The following is a 21,152-nucleotide window of genomic DNA, read 5'->3' on the forward strand; positions in this document are numbered from 1 at the left end:
TAATGTCAGCGAAGCTTTCTCATTGCATTTTCTTTTAATACTTCATTGAACTGATGTTACATATTTCCAAAAAGGAAAATGAAAAATATGTAAACCATAAACACTTTATGGTCCAGTTTTCCTTTTTTTTTTTTTAAAGTGTGTATAAATTTGAGGTTAGGACTGTGGGGTGAAGGAAAAGATATCCCTGCTGACACATTAATGTATGAATCTTTCACTGCACTATTAGACCTTGAAATTTTAGTTTGACATCAAGCATGTGAACTTTTAATAAATTATCAATAATCTCTCAATATGAAGGGCACTTTTAAACAAATTTTTCAAATAATTACGGAAAAATATTTGATCATCAATCTATCTTCCCTAGAAAGATAAGGATTTAATTTATGAGAGTAGAATCTCTTCTTTAAACACGTCAGTGGATCTGCTTTAAGGGGAGGGAAGCAAGCTGAACTTTTCAAATCTGTTCCGTAAAATTATACATGGACCTGGTAACTTCTGAAGAAAAATAAAGTTCTTTATGAACTATTTGAATTGTATTCAGGAGGCTCAGGGTTCCTCTAAAGTTGAGGTTGTTAAGGTTACACTACTCTTACGGAAATAAATGCCGGCCATAAAGATACAATGTGTTAACACAAAGGAGAAGGAAAACAGGAGACACAGTGATTTGTTGAATAGACAAGCATTCTGCGCTGAATATCTATCACTATAAGATATAAAAGGGTATCAATCACAGTGCAAACGAAAGGTTATAGCTCTGTAATTAGTTTCAATAATCCCGTGCAATCAAAATTGTATCATTGCTTAAAATGTATCATTGCTTTGTTAATATTACTGTAGTAATCTTTATCAATTTTGAAAAGAGATTCTTGAATTATTTTCTTACATTTTCATTAATTTCCACATACAGAAAAACCTCAATTTCTATGAGATCTATTCTGTTTTACTAAGTCTATGCCAGAGATCTTTCTATGACATATATTCTCATCTGTAGAAAGGGTTTTAATTCTAAATAACCTATACAGAGAAAGAAAAGATAGTTTGATTATGGACACTGGTGTCCTTTATTATAGCCACAGGGTTAGCTGTCAAAAATCTCTCCTTAACAACTGTTTTCAAATAACTACCACTATCTTTAGAAGGTTTCTCTAAGTAAACCGCTTTGTTTATTCATTCATTGATTATTGATTTATTCATTTAACAGATTAGATGAACGTTTACTATATTTCAGGCACTATGCTAGACAGGACATTTTCATGGATAGGGTAGAAGTCCCCTTTTTTTCCTACCCAGTAGGAAATAAAGACACATGAAGAGATGTTGTTATTGCCGTGGAGACATATGCACAAGATACTGGAGTCACTCTTCTGACCTCCACATAACCTTCTCCCCAAAACATCAAGACTCTGTGCTTCCTTTGTACGTCAGACTGACTGATGTCAGGGCCACACTGAATGTGCTGCTCTCAAGTACACTCCCACCAGCTTATTCGTATGTTTACTAAGCATCAGTTGCACGTCTTCCAAATCCTATTTATGTCACTCACACCTAATGCTATAATTGTATAATTTGATTGTTGAAAAAATGTAAGTGTAAAAATAATTGCTGGTTGTTTGAATACTAAGTTAAAAACTAAATTTTTCAAGAGACTAGAATAAGTTAGTTAAAAAAATATTTGTCTTATTAGAAATCATCATGCCAACAATAAAATCTCTTTAAATGAAAGAAATATATAAAGATTTGGAAAAGAAAAAGAAACAAGAAACATTTTTCAATATGCATTCATTTGTTTAAACTTTGTTCTTACTATACTTTAAAGAAATTGAAACTGTGTTTAGAATATATATTTTTGGTATTTTATGCGACCAAGCTGGCGCTAAACTCCAAGAAGCTGACCCATATGTAAAGTAAATGCCTTGGCCTATGTCAAAGATTGAAATATACAAATAAGAATTTGTAACTGAATGAAAGTTATAATTTTTCAGTTATTAATAACAATTTTCCAAGTAGTTGATAAAATACTGTATTAGTTTCCTAGGGCAACTATAACAAATTACCAAAAACTGGGTGGCTTAAAGCAACAGACATTTGGAGTTCTGGAGTGTAGAAAGATAAGTGGAATTATGTCTGATGTCCATAATTGGCATGTTTCATTTTTAAGTCTGTTTGATTATTTGTTTAGTTGAATATACTTTGTTTATCTGTAGGTCTGTAACTATGTCAATGTAATGATAATGCCGTCTTACAAAGCAGCAATTAGTAAAAATATACAAAAAATTCATATAATCATTAATGAATAAATATTTATTCGGTGAACAAAATATAGTATGAATAGTCATAACACTTATAGGCTACAGAGGGAGATAAAGGAGTAAACAAATAATTGCAAATAAACTATAATTTCAAAATTGCCATGAAGTTGGTTCAAGTGTATAGTTAACTATCTACTTACAATTAATTTGGGAATTCAAGGTATTTTGAATTATGTAATTTGATTTTAGGATGTCTGAGTCTTGTTATAGCTATGATAACAAATAATGAGGGAGAAATGATAGAAATGCACAGCTTTCTTAAAGCTATTCTATGGTGGCATTAACTTTATTTTATTCACTTATTTATTTATTTTTATTCAAGTACAGTTGATTTACAATGTTGTATTAGTTTCAGGTATTATACTAACTGAAGTAAGCCAGACAGTGAAAGACAAATATCATAAGATATCGCTTATATGTGAAATATAAAAGAAAAAAAAAGATACAAATGAACTTATATAAAAAACAGAAATAGACCCAAAGACATAGAAAACAAACTTATGGTTACCAAAGGGGAAAGGGTGGGAGGATAAATTAGGAGTTTGGGATTAACATATACACACTCCTATATATAAAATAGGTAACCAATAAGGGCCTACTGTATAGCACAGGGATCTATACTAAATATTTTGCAATAACCTATAAGGGAAAAGAATCTGAAAAAGACTCTATATATATATATATATATATATATATATATATATGTGTGTGTGTGTAGTTTCCATATATATAATTTAAGTCTATATATACATAGATTCCATATCTATATATTCTAAAGACCATATATATATATATATATATATATATATATATATATATATATATATATATATATATGGCCTTTGGAATCACTTTGGAGGCATTAACTTTAAATTTGCATGTTTAGCCATGAATGAAATCTTCCTAGGCCTCTGACTGTGACAGGTCATTGAAAATAGCATTGAGTGCCTTGTATTAAGTGTCCTGTAATTTACATAAACCTAAATATTTGCACAGAAACTGATTTAAACTTTCTTTCATTAATATAATGTAAGATTTTGAAAGACACTTTAATTTTTTAAATAATAAACACTCATATAATATAGCTAGTTTGTATAAATATTTGAAATGTTAAGATACTTATAAAACAATTTTGGGTACAATTATAATTAAACTTAGGAGAACATATAATTAACATACCTCATGTAAGAATAAATATTGATTTTTCAAACTGCATTATAATTAGATATAATGTCCATATTACGATGAAGGATAAGAAGAAAAAGAAGGAAAGAAAAATGAGCAAAAAAGCAAGAGAAAGGGAGAGGCAATAATGTAATCAATTATTTTTATTTTTTTTCTTTGCAGTACACGGGCCTCTCACTGCTGTGGCCTCTCCCGTTGCGGAGCACAGGCTCCGGACGCGCAGGCTCAGCGGCCATGGCTTACGGGCCCAGCCGCTCCGCGGCATGTGGGATCTTCCCAGACTGGGGCACGAACCCGTGTCCCCTGCGTCGGCAGGCGGACTCTCAACCACTGCGCCACCAGGGAAGCCCAATCAATTATTTTTAATTGTGTAAATTGGCAAAGCTTTTTCAAATTTAAATGAATGGACTTTACTTTTTAGAAGTTTTAGGTTTACAGAAACATTGAACAGAAAGTATATCAATTCTCATACATCTTTCCCCACACCCCACCACAGTTTCCCCTATTATTAACATCTTGCATTAGTGTGGTGTATTTGTTACAATTGATGAATCAATATTGATATATAATTATTAACTAAAGCTCATAGTTTACACTAGGTTTCATTCTTTGTCTTGTTCAGTCGTTAAAGAGTTTTGACAAATGCATAATGCCATGTATCCACTTGTCCAATGTCATAAAGAAGAGCTGCATATTCTATTTTTTTTGTTTTTTTTCATCTTTTTTTTCCTCTCTTTAGACTTCATTTTGGAAAATGTCTATTTGACGTATTTTCAAGTTCACTGACTCTTTCCTTAGCTATTTCCAGTCTGCTCATGAGCCCATCAAAGGCATTCTTTATTTCAATTACATTTTAAAATTTATTTCTAGCATTTCCTTTTGATTCTTAGAGTTTTTATCTCTCTCCTTACGTTAAGCATATGTTCTTCCATGTTGTCTATTTTTTTTCCCCTTAGATTCCTTAGAATGTTAATTGTAGTTGTTTTAAATTCCAGGTTTGATGATTCCAAAATCTTTGCCATATCTGAGTCTGGTTTTGGTTCTTGCTTTTTTCTCTTCAGATTGTTCTTTCTTGCCTTTTAGCATACCTGGTAACTTCATTTGCAATACAGATATTACATATTGGGTAATAGGAATGGAGGTAAACAGGCCTTTAGCATGAGGTTTTATGTTTATCTCTCTAAGGGTTAGGCTATGCTTAATGTTTGCTGTAGCTGTAGGCACCAGAGACTTCAACTTCCTCTAGTGTGCTTGTTTTTGTCTACTCTAGTCTTCGGGTTTCCCTTGAAACTCCTTCTTAAATAAAGTTTGTGTCTTGCAGCTGTCTCAGTTGTAACCCACTGTTATTATAATGTAGCATTATTGATGCGGAGGGAATGTTTTCAATTATCCTATGATTATATCTCATTTTTAATTTTTTAATTAATTAATTTATTTATTTGGAAATTACTGTAATTTTATTTGCCTCAGGCTTATGATTTGCAACCAAAGACATTGTGCAAAGAAAGCAAAGATTAAGGCCACTTTAGGGGGAAGGAGACGATACACATTGGTAACATAGATCAGGTTGACAAAAGAAGCCATCCATTACACTATATAGATTGCAATATTCAATAGTTATTTCAACACAATTTTTTTTTAATCAAGAGCAAAAAAATTAAGCAATGTTTACAGAAACATAAATCTTATACAATTCAAAAAGCGTTTCTTTTCAGATCATAGAGCATAAAATGGAAAAATGTCTATGTAGGTGAAGTCTAACTACTGTACATTTATCACCTATTAAAGTTGCTTATAAGAAAATTATAAGACATTGATGAAAGAAATTAAAGGTGATAGAAATAGATGGAGAGATATACCATGTCCTTGGATTGGAAGAATCAACATTGTGAAAATGACTCTACTACACAAAACAATCTACAGATTCAATGCAATCCCTATCAAACTACCACTGGCATTTTTCACAGAACTGGAACAAAAAATTTCACAATTTGTATGGAAACACAAAAAAACCCGAATAGCCAAAGCACTCTTGAGAATGAAAAACGGAGCTGGAGGAATCAGGTTCCCTGACTTCCGACTATACTACAAAGCTACAGTAATCAAGACAGTATGGTACTGGCACAAACACAGAAATATAGATCAATGGAACAGGATAGAAAGCCCAGAGATAAACCCACACACATATGGACACCTTATCTTTGATAAAGGAGGCAGGAATGTACAGTGGAGAAAGGACAGCCTCTTCAATAAGTGGTGCTGGGAAAACTGGACAGCTACATGTAAAAGTATGAGATTAGATCACTCTCTAAAACCATACACAAAAATAAGCTCAAAATGGATTAGAGACCTAAATGTAAGGCCAGAAACTATCAAACTCTTAGAGGAAAACATAGGCAGGACATTCTATGACATAAATCACAGCAAGGTCCTTTTTGACCCACCTCTTAGAGAAATGGAAATAAAAATAAACAAATGGGACCTAATGAAACTTAAAAGCTTTTGCACAGCAAAGGAAACCATAAACAAGACCAAAAGACAACCCTCAGAATGGGAGAAAATATTTGTAAATGAAGCAACTGACAAAGGATTAATCTCCAAAATTTATAAGCAGTTCATGCAGCTTAATAACAAAAAAACAAACAAACCAATCCATAAATGGGCAGAAGACCTAAATAGACATTTCTCCAAAGAAGATATACAGACTGCCAACAAACACATGAAAGGATGTTCAACATCACTAATCATTAGAGAAATGCAAATCAAAACTACAATGAGATATCATCTCACACCAGTCAGAATGGCCATCATCGAAAAATCTAGAAACAATAAATGCTGGAGAGGGTGTGGAGAAAAGGGAACCCTCTTGCACTGTTGGTGGGAATGTCAATTGATACAGCCACTGTGGAGAACAGTATGGAGGTTCCTTAAAAAACCACAAATAGAACTACCATATGACTCAGCAATCCCACTACTAGGCATATACTCTGAGAAAATCATAATTCAAAAAGAGTCATGTACCAAAATGTTCATTGCAGCTCTATTTACAATAGCCCAGAGATGGAAATAACCTAAGTGTCCATCGATAGATGAATGTATAAAGAAGATGTGGCACATATATACAATGGAATATTACTCATCCATAAAAAGAAACGAAATTGAGCTATTTGTAATGAGGTGGATAGACCTAGAGTCTGTCATACAGAGTGAAGTAAGTCAGAAAGAGAGAGACAAATACCGTATGCTAACACATATATATGGAATTTAAGAAAAAAAAATGTCATGAAGAACCTAGGGGTAAGACAGGAATAAAGACACAGACCTACTAGAGAATGGACTTGAGGATATGGGGAGGGGGAAGGGTAAGCTTTGACAAAGCGAGAGAGAGGCATGGACATATATACACTACTAAACGTAAGGTAGATAGTTAGTGGGAAGCAGCCGCATAGCACAGGGAGATAAGCTCAGTGCTTTGTGACCGCCTGGAGGGGTGGGATAGGGAGGGTGGGAGGGAGGGAGACACAAGGGGGAAGAGATATGGAAACGTATGTATATATATAACTGATTCATTTTGTTGTAAAGCAGAAACTAACACACATTGTAAAGCAATTATACTTCAATAAAGATGTTAAAAAAATAAATAAAGTTGCTTATATGTACCACAGCATAAAAAAAAAATTGCCGCATGAAAAATAAAATAACCAGTGGCTTTTAATGACTTCTCCTGGCTATCAGTGCTACAAAAAGACAAAAATCTTCTCATCTGAACAGGTGATAAAACCAGGCACAATTGGGCCTGAGCGCCTTGTCTGTGACCTTCAGAAGAGTTTTTAAGCCTTTTTTGAACACTTATGTGTGAAAACAAGGCTAGAAGGAGCTCCTATTTTCAAAATTACCCTTCCCCTTGGTCAGATAAAGCTCCAATAAAAGTAGGGACTTCCCTGGTGGTCCAGTGGGTAAGACTCTGAGCTCCCAAGGCAGGGGGGCCCAGGTTTGATCCCTGGTCGGGGAAATAGATCCCGCACTCATGCCACAACTAAGAAGCCCGCATGCCACAACTAAGAGTCTGCATGCTGCAACTAAGAAGCCCACATGCCACAACGAAGACCCAGTGCAGCCAAATAAATAAATATTAAAAAAAAAAAAGCTCCAGTAAAAGTAAAGTAGATTTCCTGAGGCAGGCCTTTGTTACAGAGCACAGACCCTTCAAGGCTGGCATATTTCAATAAAGTAACTTTTCTCTCAGGCATAATTAAAAAGTTACTTATCTCATCTACCTGCCCAAAGGATAAGGGATATTTTTCACCAAGAAAAAAGAAGAATGCTTCTGGAGTGTAGAGACTTTCAATAAAACTGACCCCCTGTAGTTTTTAACTCTCAAGTTAGACCACCCTCTGTCTCCAGCAAGTCCTCAATTACCATTTAAGTATTCCTACCAGTTACTGGCTCCAGTGGCTTCTGCTCCTAGTAAGCTGCTGTACTCACCTGTCTCTCCAGTTTTCTAGATAGTAATTTGCCTTTTGACCTCAATTCTCTGATGAATCTAAGAAGAAATATCTACTTGTACTTTGTTCAGCTTTTTCTTCTTGTGAGGAGTGGTGTGGAGTGATGATTTCCAAGCTCTTTATATGTCAGAGCAGAAATGACAACGCTTCTTTGAAGAAATTATCTTATCAGGTAGTCGGGGGCAAAACATACACTAACATTTATAAGGATTTTATGCCAGGCTCAGTTTCTTCTGGAGAGAGTAAGTTCTACGGTAATTCAAGATGACTTCTTTTAAATAAGAGTTTCACAGTTCATTATGGATATAGTTCAAACTTGGTGTAAACATTTTCCAATATGAATTTAAATTCAGATTAGAAAATGTTATTTTATATAAACTAAAAATTATTAAAATAACACATGGTCATGGTAAGCATTTGAAAAAACTGTGTCTATAAAATAGAAAGAAACATTACCTTTCAACCTGCAACCTTCAATTCCTAATATTACTGCTCTCAAATATAGTTAATAGCATTAGTGTATCCTACATACTTATATATTCATAGTTCATATAAATTAATAAATATAAAATAAAGAATATTGACTATTATATTTAAAGATATCCAGCACCTTTTGGGTCTTTTAACGTCCTTTACTTTTTAAATGTCTGCATAATATTCCACATATGGATTTGCTAGCCTCATTATTAGTGATGGTCATGTAAATCTCTTTTAACATTTTTTATCGCTATTATAAACAGTGCTGCTGTGTACATCTCTGTACATATGTACCTTTGCCATCCATCAACAGGATAAATTCATTAATTGGATTTCTGGGTTGAAGGGAATAAACTTTTAAAATTTCGATAGATATTGCCAAGCTACTCTGCTAAAATATTGGCTCAATTATCTCTATTGGCATTTTACCTACCTTTCTTTAAAAATTTCCCAGTAAAATTCATTTAAACCCCATACTAGCAAACTTAGTGTCATGGGTAAAGATGTAAGGCTCTGGAACCAGATTGTTAACTTATAATTTTAACTTTGTCAATTACCAACAGTACAACATTGGGTAAATTACTTACCTTCTCAGTTAAAGGTGGGGCGGGGTGGGGTGGGGGGGTGGGGGTGGGGTTGCATATTAACACAATAAGCCCATGAAGGCTTATCTTAGAAACAGTCAGGCTTTTTTCTTATAGCAGGTGTTCATTCCAACGTAGTTTCTGTTTTTTTGAGTCATGATGGGACCAGTTGGGAGAACTGTTGAGTACACTTAAACTGTTCCTAAATACCCTGTTTCTATATACCAGTGCCCATGAAGTGACTCTAGAGTGCCAGAGTCTTGTTACTTAAGTAAACCCTAATTAGTTAAATCAACAATTCAGAAGACTCAATAAACCTCCACTTAGGCACTGACTAGAATAAGAAACTTCTGTTTTTATTGTTCCATTTGATTATTTCTGTTTTTTAACTAGATTTTTAATTAAACTACTATTTTTATCTCTTACAAGCTTTACTACAATGCCCAACCCCCCGAAAAAATAACAGAAGAGAAAAAGAAAACAGAGATCTGCGTATTAAGCATATTCAAATCTACCTTTACAATTATACCATATCAAACATGAAAAATCATTAATAATGTCAGATATGTAACAAATGGTTTATATCCACAGTCTGGAAAACCTTATGTATTATCAGATATCTGTGACACAGCTTTCCTAAATTTCACTAGCTTTCTGGGGCTAACCTATCTTACGATGTAAAAGTGAAAATTATTGAAATGTCCAATTCATTCATGTTGTTCAAAGGCAAAATTTTCTCAAATTTTTTAAGGCCACCTCCATTTTTCTACCACTGGTTATATTTTCTGAAAATCTATATAATCTCCATTCTGTATTTCTTGCCTCATGGCCCTACTGTATCTTTTCTTCATGGTATAATAACAAGCTGGGCAAGAGATGTATTTTCTTCATTCCTCCCATAATCCTGAGAGAAGATATTGTGTTCAGCAGAATTTGAGTGAAGGTTTGGAACTTGTTTATGTTTGTATGTTGGAGTGAGTATTGGTGGTTTATACTGTAAATGCAAAATAACAGATGATACAAATACAGCTGTTTTCAAACATGTCAGAGCAATACACTTCAGGAACATTTGCTCATCTGTGTGCCTCCGAGTCTCAGGGTTTCACTCTATGGATTGTTTTTGCAACCCCTGCAATCCCCTTACCCTCAGCTTTTTAGGGCTATCTATCCTTAGAAAAATAAAATTTCATATTAGTTTATTATTTAGAGTAATTTATTTCTCCTCACCTCTTTTCTCACTTTCAATATTCAGCTCTACAAATCACTTTCTAAAATTAAAAACCAAAACAAGGGGCTTCTCTGGTGGCGCAGTGGTTGAGAGTCCGCCTGCCGATGCAGGGGACATGGGTTCGTGCCCTGGTCCGGGAGGATCCCACATGCCGCGGAGCGGCTGGGCCCGTGAGCCATGGCCGCTGAGCCTGCGCGTTTGGAGCCTGTGCTCCGCAACGGGAGAGGCCACAACAGTGAGAGGCCCGTGTACCTCAAAAAAAAAAAAAAAAAACCAAAACAAAATACAAGAGTTGATAAAGGTATTTGGTTAAACACGATTCTTTCCATAAAATATTCACTGGAAGTCTTTAAATTAACATTTTAAAATACTTTTCTCCAATTTTGCAGCTTCATATTTTTTTTTTATAAAAGTTTGAAAACCAAAGCTCTTCAGAAGATTCAGGAGGTGATAAATACATATGCTTTCATTTTCTTATATTATCAGAGTCTTGCATAATTAGGTAAAAACTGATGACGTTAATAGATGAGATAATGGAAGAGGAATATTTATCAGGGTGAAGAAAGGTGATCATGAATTTGATTTTGAACATGTTGTGTTTTCTTAACTATGTGAATCAGTAAAATAATATCCAACAGGAAGTTGGATATATAAGACTATAGCTTAAAGATGGGTTCTAAGCTGGAGATATATACATGGCAGCCTTTGGCTTTTATATTGTACTTTAAATGACAGTCCTGGGTGAGATTCAGTGTGGCAAAGAAATAGAATTAAAAGGAAAGTGGCCTTCAGACTCAACACTGAGAAAATCTTACTTTGAAGACAAAATTAAAGAGAAAGAGGGCTTCCCTGGTGGCGCAGTGGTTGAGAGTCCGCCTGCCGATGCAGGGGACACGGGTTCGTGCCCCGGTCCAGGAAGATCCCACATGCCGCGGAGCGCCTGGGCCCGTGAGCCATGGCCACTGAACCTGCGCGTCCAGAGCCTGTGCTCCGTGATGGGAGAAGCCACAACAGTGAGAGGCCCGCGTACCGCAAAAAAAAAAAGAGAGAAAGAATTAGCTAGGGGCTTTTAATGGGATGATCCAAAGCTATAGGAAGAAAAACTTAAGTGTGTGACTTCATGGATGGCAAGAGGAGTGAGTGTTTTAGGAAGGAGTTAGTAGGGCTTCCCTGGTGGCGCAGTGGTTGAGAGTCCGCCTGCGGATGCAGGGGACACGGGTTCGTGCCCGGGTCCGGGAGGATCCCACATGCCGCGGAGCGGCTGGGCCCGTGAGCCATGGCTGCTGAACTTGCGCGACCGGAGCCTGTGCTCCGCAACGGGAGAGATCACAACAGTGAGAGGCCTGTGTACCACAAAAAGAAAACAAAAAACAAACAAACAAAAAAACACCCCCCCCCCCAAAAAAAAAGGAGTGAGTAATCAAGATTACTAGATACAATTTTACCAAGATTTTTACGTATAGTGATACGGGTGAAAGTTATATAAGAGTAGATAAAGGATAAGTTGGAGGTGAACAAATGGAGCGGCAAGTATAAAAAGAAACTTTCAAAAGCTCCCCTGTGTAAGAGGTGTGAATTTTATAGATAGCTCTCATAGAACTTGATCCAAAACAGAATTTTTAAAGGTGATGAAACTTGAGTACTTTTTAAAAGCATGGGGAAGATTCAATTTGATCAAGGACTTGAATATACAGGAAAGAAAAGGAGAGTAGGTGATGTAAATTTTGAGAGATAAGAAGTGATGTGACCATGATCATGAGCACAGGAAGAGGGAAATACTAGCCTTCAACAGGAGACAAAGCTCTACTATAGTAATCAGAACACTAGAGGAAATATTGGTATGAATTCAAGTAACTTTTTTCAGTTGGGAATGGGCATTTTTGCTAACATAATTATCTGAGCCTTCGTTAACTTTCTTCACTTTAGCATCGTGCATCCCGTTCTTAGACAAGAGAAACCTATGTGGAATTATTCCTTCCCATTTCGTGCATGAATGTATGCAGGCTGTGAATCAAGGTATTTATATTTTCCCATCTGAGTTCTGACTGCAGCTAAACTAATTAGACATTCCTCAGATTTGGAGTCTTGATAATGAAAACAGAAAAGAGTTGGATCTCATTTATCACCAGTAGTATATACAATAAAATGGAGCATTTTAGGCTACCTGGACTCCAGGTAGCTGCCCTATCTTGTTCCTACAGCTTATCAACAACTAGAGTAATAAAGGCTTTTAAGCAGATAAAATTTTGGAAAATTGCTAATTTATATCACTTAAAAATATTGAAGAATATGATTAGGGATGGGATTGTGTGTGTATGTCCTAATACAATACATTTAACCTATTAATTCAGTGTTGATATGAGGGTACATAGCCTTCAAGACGTTAGCTTAAGGAATCATGTGTGTTTCTAATAGTGTGTGTGCATGTGTGTATATGTGTGGGAAAATGTAAATTTTAAGATGCAATAAGGACACTGAAAAGTCAGTTATCATTTAGCATAAACAGATGAAGAAATGTAAACCCTTTGAGGGATAAGAATGAATTACCAAGTCTGAGTCTGTGACCCATTTCTCACATCTGAGTCAATTCTTAGATTCAGGACCCTTAAAAAAACAGCAGTTTGATTAGCCTGAAGAGGCACCCTGGTACACTGATCTAAAACCACAAACGTGTACAGTACCCTGCCTTCTATTTCAATTTTAGGTGACCTGAGGACATTCAAAAGGGTATTTTTTGTACTGAGGAAGATGAAAAGTCCAAACTGAAGGTTACGGATAATGACTTTTTAGATGTTTGGCTATTGTTCTGAACTAACCTAATTCTTGAAGATGCTAGATGCCATTGTGCTGCACCAGTGAGACAGGTGATAAATGGAGTTTGACCAGAGTACATCTCACAGGAGCTACTTATTGCTCTAATTCCTATGTTTGCAGTTGGAATAGATAACTTCAATACCAGAAGAATCCTCATTATAAGTATGGTCCAGAGCTAGGAGCTAGTCCTTGAATCCAGGTTATGCTTCAAAATGCTCTACAATGTGGTACACTCTGACCTGCCAGGTCCAGTAGGGCACAAGATTTCTATGACAAATCCTAGTAGGAAAATCTCAGACATTTGTAGCAAGCAGAGTCGTCCCTGGTCACTGACAGCAATCACCTATTCTCCTCTGAATAACAGAGAGAAGATTAAGGTTGAAAATGAATGCTTGTTTTACTTTGTTCAATACAAAGCAAGTGAATCTGATTCATCCCTCCACAATGTTGGACATGCCTAGCAGAAATCTATTATCCAGTGAAAATGGTATATTCAGAAGTGCGATCAGCATGAACTAAAAATGAAAGAAACATACCTAGGTAGATATTTCAGAATTCCAATACATCTCCTAACACACAGCAGTGTTGCTGAAGTAAGTCCATTCAGGGGGATTCTGAAGAAAAGTGAAGAGGGGGCATTCTTTAAAGAGGTATAATTTTGAAAAGAAACTCCTTACGAGGTGTTTCTCATAAGGTATGAGCTGATAAACATAGGAAAAATTAATTGGGGTTGCTAAAATGTTTTTGGAGCAGTAAATTTGATTAACAAATCCATTTAGATATGTTCTCTTCTGTTTTGAGCTAAGAGTGACCATTATATTTTGACAATGCATAGATTAAAAAAGATGCTAATTTATACTCTTCTGCCATCTTTTCCTCTTGATTATTTTTCTTCTTTTAGCAGGCTATTATTTTCTCAAGAGGATTCACAAGTAGCATTCACTGGTCATGACAAACCTTCAATTAACTGGCTTTCATGCAGCGTGTATTATTATCTCATTATCAAGTTGTCTTTGTGTTCTTTTTTTTTCCTCTTTCAAGTTATTTATTTATTGCAATTGGCCCACACAAAATTTCTTTAATTATTTTAAGTGACACTTTTATTAGCATTAACACACTTTTTATGAAGTTATTCTTGAAACGAAAAAAAAGAGAACCTAATTTAAATGTGCTCTTCTATACCATGGATTCAAAAGAACAAGCTCTGATGTGGGAAATTGGCAATGCAAGTTCTAGCTTTGTTTGCTGAAATATACCTCATAGAGTCTTGGTTTCCTTGTCTGTAAAACTAAACAGTTATTTTGGAAGGTTGTTAAGCTCTATGATATTGTAGATTTCTGTTTGGCCATGCTGTTATATAAATAAAATAATAAATGATATAAAAACTAAAATTTTAGCTTAGAAATTGGCAGTAGGTCTTCGTGAGTTCTTGTGAAAAGTTAACTCTTACAGATATCAGTTCCTTCCTCTCAAAAACGGAATGATTCTAAATGGTGATTATTGTCATTTCTGAAATGTCTAACGATGGCTCTGCTACAATCTTAAACATTTAAAACTTATTTCATATCTCCAGACAACAGAATTACTTTCTATTGATTTGCACAGCTTCATTTTCACATACAAAACATCACCAACATTTTATAAAATATGGCCACAATTTGCAGTTAATTGTATTTGTGTCTGGAATAGTGGATGCTAGTTGTATGCCGGCTGTACATCAGTGTCACATCAAAAAACATCTCAATGAGAGCACAACTAGGAAACTTGGAAAATATTTTAGAAATATATATTTTTAAGACATGGAGGATTTCCAATGCAGTAATGAACTGAGAAGTCAAAATTCCAGATGGAAGGAAACTCAGATATGGGCCCAGAATTTGGAGATCTTTTTTGCCAGTGGACTTCAGAAGAAGCTTAGCAGAGGAGAGCTGAGCTGCAGAAAAGCCACACAGTGGCAGCTGAAGTGAATTTAGCACAATGTTAAAGTCTCATAGGCCACAATATAATTCAAAACATTTATAAAACAGGAATAAAAGAAAACATATTATTCCTATTTGGCATATGAAAATATTATAAGACTAAAAATTGATTTAATGAAGTCACATAATGTATTAGGGAAATCCAAGCTCTAGATGAGAAATGATAGTTTGGAAAGAGAGTTTTTAAGCATGAATAGAGTTTAGATTTTTAAAAACTAATTCAGTCATTTAAGAGGTTAGTTAATGGAACTGGGGATGGGGTGGGATGAGTCAGATCAAGTTCTTACATCCTGATTACGTGGAGCTTGGATTTTCAGACCAGGGAACGTTCTCATTTGTGTTTAAAATATTCCAGCTCAAAGTAAATAAGGTACAACTACCAAATTTCGTTCTCCTCACCTAACAATTTCTCTTTTTTAATACTTTATTAAGATAGAGCATCTATCAAAACAAACAACATGAATTGTTGTAAAATATTTTTTCATTATTGTGACATGAATGAGCAATAATGCAAATCTGAAGGCGATACGAATTTCCATCTCCATTTAATGTCCAACTGTACAGAGTGAATTGCAATACCAGGGCACAAGAAAAATCATCATGACTTTTGTCACTAGAAACCAGATGTATTTACCATGTTCTAAATATGATCCATTCCACACGTCTTTCTTAGTCATTGCTAAAAATGAGGACAACCAGGGACATCACAGATGCCACTGACCTGATAATTTGTGAATTTTAAAATCATATCTCATTACTTTATCAAGATGGAATTAAGTCTCTCCAACTTTATCACCAATCACCTCATTGTGCAAGCAGATTATTTTTAATACTGATAACTTTTGTCTTTTTAAATTTATACTTTACTAATTATTTGGCCTAATATAGCTGTATTTATTTGTTTAAAAGCTCTATTATAATATATTCTATGTGTTTGTATATATATACGTCATTGGCTCTACAGGTATGTATGTTTTATATATACATAAAATATAAACATATATATATATATATAAATCTTGATAAATTCTAAACTCCTCAAAGAAAGAATACTTTTTAGTTTCTTTGCAATTCTCGTATTTATTATTGTCAATGAACGGTAAAATGTATTTCTAAAACATATATAAATATAGCAGACAAAAATAATTCCCTGAGTGTGACACACATAAAATGATATACAGAAAATATTTAGAGAATTACATACAGGTAGATATAAGAATGGAGGTTTTTGTTGTTGTTGTTGTTTTTCCTTAAAGCTAAAAACTGACCAATGCAATAACTATTCTAACTCAAGTTTAATTTTGAACTGGTTGGTTTACAAAGGAGTTTAGGTTGACATTTAAACTCCTTCCAAAAACATCTATTGCCATTGCTAGAAAGAGGATTAGAACCATGCTAGGTTTCTAGGCATGTCCTGGCATAGGTGAAGTATATTTCAATAAATGGATTTGCTGGTAGAATTAGGATTTCACAGAAATCAAAGGCTATAACCAGAAGTTCAAAAGCCTACTTTTCCCATTGGTGACCATTCTAACTTATTTTATGCCTTCCCTAAGTTTTTTCTGGATAATATGATTAATTTTTGCTTAAGCAGATAAACACATTTTATGATTTTACTTACTTAGGTTGCAATGGGAAAAGTCTCTGATCTGGTGTGTTTCAATATTACAATGGTCACTTTAAGCTGATATAACTTTGGAAGTATTGATAAATATATGATGTCCAGCATAAGATATCTCCCTTCTATTTTTATTTTCAATATGAGGTGCTAATTCAGTCAACATGATATGACTAGAATATATTATTAAATATTCTAGGTAAATAAACACAAAAATATATTCACAATTATAAAATATGTACCAAGGAAAACATTGACATTCATCATCAATCAACTGATACATTTTCATAAAATAAGTATTATTGTTTTATTAAAGTTAAGTTTAGAACTCCAGAATATATACAGTTTATTTCATAATTTAGTAACAATGAATGTTAAATAATAGAGTCTACTAGTGTATAAAGCTGGAAAAAAATCCCTAAATGGTTTTAAATTACAGTAAATTGATTTATATCACTGATCCCTTTTTCTTAGGGACAAAGTTCCAAATAGGAACTAATCTTCAAAATAAGTAATGTACAGATACTGTAGTTACTCTGTATACATTTAATAGTAAAATAAGTTAGTTTAAATATATGAAAATAAGTTTACTTAAGTTGAGACTGGCAGAGCTACAATGAGTTTATCCAATTCTTTTAAGCCTCTTGTCCTCCTAACCCACGTCTTAGCAGATGATTTACCTCAAATGGAAAACATCGAGGTTAATACCACTGATCTACTCATGATTATAAACATATCATAGGTGAATCTAGCAGTTCTTCTTTCTGTTAGTTTCATGTTTACCACCTCCATAACCTTCCTCTAATTTACTCTTTTTTGCTTAGGACCATCATCCCACATTCTTGTATTTTCCACCTGTCCCTCATGTCATCCTTGTGAACACACACAAAGAACATGTCTAAGTTCTGTGCCTTCTCTAGTCATCACCTTATTTCTTTTCTTCCTTTTACATCCAAGTTCTTTCATAAAAGGAACTCCACTCATTACCCATTATTTTTTTATCCATTCTCTCCTGAACATAGAGCAAACTGCTCTCCATTCAAAGCAATCCATTGGCAAATGACACCAGTGTTCCCCTAATTCCTTTCACTAAATTCCTTCACTAGCATCTCAAAGTCAACATTTTCATAATTTACCCTAAGACTCCTAATCCTTCAATTCCCAGCCCCTATGGATGAGAACTAGTGCCAAAGGCAACCTCACATTTGGGCATAATCTTGTTACCTGATGCTCCCACAGCACTAAAATTCATCAAGTCATCCAGGTAGACACAGAACACTGGCTCTCTTCACTTAGCCTTTGAATTAATAATAAAACCATGTTTTCCATGTTTTATTTCTTTTTTCTCTTGCTAATGACACCATGGAAAACCCAATTGCCCAAGTCCCAATGCTGAATGCCATAAACTATCATATGTCCTTATTTCTAATAAATTACTGTATCTTCTCAATTTTAGCTACTAAATATGAATTGATTCTATCCTTTCCTCTATATTTCTACTATGACTGTCTGCTGTAATTTCTCACACAGTCAGCTGTGTTATTCTCCAAAGAGGTCTCCCTGTCTTCTATACAACTGCCAGAATATATGTGTAATTTTAGTAAAACTATGTATTTTTTCCCTAAAATTTAATGAGTTGTTGACCTACACTACTGAGAAAACTTTGTTTTTGTTTGAGTTTACATATTAAATACACAGTCCCCAGCACAGCATGCAAGGCTCTATATCTGCTCCCTGCCTATAACTTCAACCTTATTTCTTTCCCCAATATATACTGAGTTGCTAGCTCTAAACTGCTCTCATTATCTTGAACTTCTCTGACTTCTTCACATCACTTGACCTTTTCTGAAGCTGATCCCTCAGGCTGAAACACTGCTCTAGCTCTCATATATTCTTTCTTAGTCCAGGACCTGGTCCTTGATCTACCACCTCCCTGATTATCTGCTGACTATCATCTTTCAAAACAAACAGTAGGTTACCCAGGGTGAAAAATTTTCTGACTCATTAAGGAGAAACATACCAACCCATTTTGAAGATTCTTTTGTGTGTTTTTCTGATATTTACCAATGCACCTTTATATTACACTTATTGCTTATATGTCTATCTTTATCCAGAAGAGTAAAGTCCCTTACAGAAACCTCCAGGAGTATTAAATAGTTCTTATTTGCCTTGTGCCCAGTACTGTCTCTGGTATATATTGTATGCTATGTATATACATATTTGTTAAATAAACACTTCTTTAACAAATAAGTTAAATATATTTATTTATTTAACTTATTTATTTAACTGCTTAAGGCAGTTAAATATATTTTCATTTATTCAGTAGCACTTACAGCTTTACTCAGGCTATTGAATATTTACACAATGAGTTTCTTGGTCTTGAAAGACACAATCAAATTTTATACATAATATAAATGACAAAGATTCTCAGTAATACATTGTATATGTGTTCTTTGGTGCCATGAATGCTGTGTGAAGAAACAACTTTATATATCTGGAAACAAAAAAGGGAAAGCAGACATTTTAGAGGAGAAGCATTCAGAGGTAGATGAACAGAAAAGAAATCACTTAATATCCTTATTATGAAATAGCTCTTAAAGTTTGTGCTAATAACTCAAGGAAACATTGTGGGAAAAAGCAACATAAGTGATAATCAGGATGGATGAAGAAAGTTGTAGAGCCTCTCTGATGCTCACCTTCTCCCTCCGTCCTAGAAATTCTAACAATACTAAGTGAAGTCAGACAGAGAAAGACAAATATCATATGATATTGCTTATATGCGGAATCTAAAAAAAAATGATACAAACGAGCTTATTTACAAAACAGAAACAGACTCACAAACTTAGAGAACAAACTTATGGTTACAAGGAAGAAAGGATGGTGGGGAAGGATAGATTGGGAGTTTGGGATTGACGTGTACACACTGCTATATTTAAAATGGATAACCAACATGGACGTACTGTACAGCACAGGGAACTCTGCTCAATACTCTGTAATAACCTAAATGAGAAAATAATTTGAAAAAGAATAGATACATGTATATGTACAACTGAATCACTCTGCTGTACACCTGAAACTAACACAACATTGTTGATCAACTATACTCCAATATAAAATAAAAACATTGCTATTTCTTTAAGCTTTATTTTATAATATATATTGTTTTGTATATAAATAAAATGTATAAACCTGTAATTGATTATAATATTCTTTTACTTCAGGGTTTGGTTTTATAGAAAATGGAAAAAAAATGACTGTTTTGATTATTTACATCTGGAGAAAAAAACCAGGATATTTTTCAACTTTAATATTACCCCATGGGGAGGAGCTTCAAGATGGTGGAAGAGTAAGAGGCGAGATCACCTTCCTCCCCACAGATACATCAGAAATACATCTACATGTGGAACAACTCCTACAGAACACCTACTGAACGCTGGCAGAAGACCTCAGACCTCCCAAAAGGCAAGAAACTCCCCACGTACCTGGGTAGGGCAAAAGAAAAAAGAAAAAGCATAGACAAAGAATAGGGACGGGACCTGCACCAGTGGGAGGGAGCTGTGAAGGAGGAAAGGTTTCCACACACTAGAAGCCCTTTCGTGGGCAGAGACTGTGGGTGGCGGAGGCGGAAAGCTTTGGAGCCGTGGTGGAGAGCGCAGCAACAGGGCTGCGGAGGGCAAAGGGGAGAGATTCCCGCACAGAGGTTCGGTGCCGACCGGAACTCACCAGCCAGAGAGGCTTGTCTGCTCACCCGCCAGGACGGGCAGGGCTGGGAGCTGAGGCTCGGGCTTCGGGCTTCGGTTGGATCATAGGGAGAGGGCTGGCGGCGTGAACACAGCCTGAAGGGGTTAGTGCGCCAGGGCTAGCCAGGAGGGAGTCCGGGAAAAAGTCTGGAGCTGCCGAAGAGACAAGAGACTTTTTCTTCGCTCTTTGTTTCCTGGTGCTCGAGGAGAGGGGATTAAGAGCGCTGCTTAAAGGAGCTCCAGAGATGGGCGCGAGTTGCGGCTAACAGCGCAGACCCCAGAGACGGTCATGAGACGCTAAGGCTGCTGCTGCCGCCACCAAGAAGCCTGTGTGCGAGCACAGGTCACTATCCACACCTCCCTTCCGGGGAGCCTGTGCAGCCCGCCACTGCCAGGGTCCCGTGATCCAGGGACAACTTCCCCGGGAAAACGCACGGCGCGCCTCAGGCTGGTGCAACGTCACGCTGGCCTCTGCCGCCACAGGCTCGCCCTGCACTCTGGGTCCCTCTCTCCCCCCGGCCTGAGTGAGCCAGAGTCCTCGAATCAGCGGCTCCTTTAACACTGTCCTGTCTGAGCGAAGACCAGACGCCCTCAGGCGACCTACACGCAGAGGCGGGTCCAAATCCAAAGCAGAACCCCGGGAACTGTGCGAACAAAGAAGAGAAAGGGAAATCTCTCCCAGCAGCCTCAGAAGCAGCGGATTAAATCTC

Source organism: Delphinus delphis, chromosome 5, assembly GCF_949987515.2.
Source record: "Delphinus delphis chromosome 5, mDelDel1.2, whole genome shotgun sequence".
NCBI classification, from domain to species: domain Eukaryota; kingdom Metazoa; phylum Chordata; class Mammalia; order Artiodactyla; family Delphinidae; genus Delphinus; species Delphinus delphis.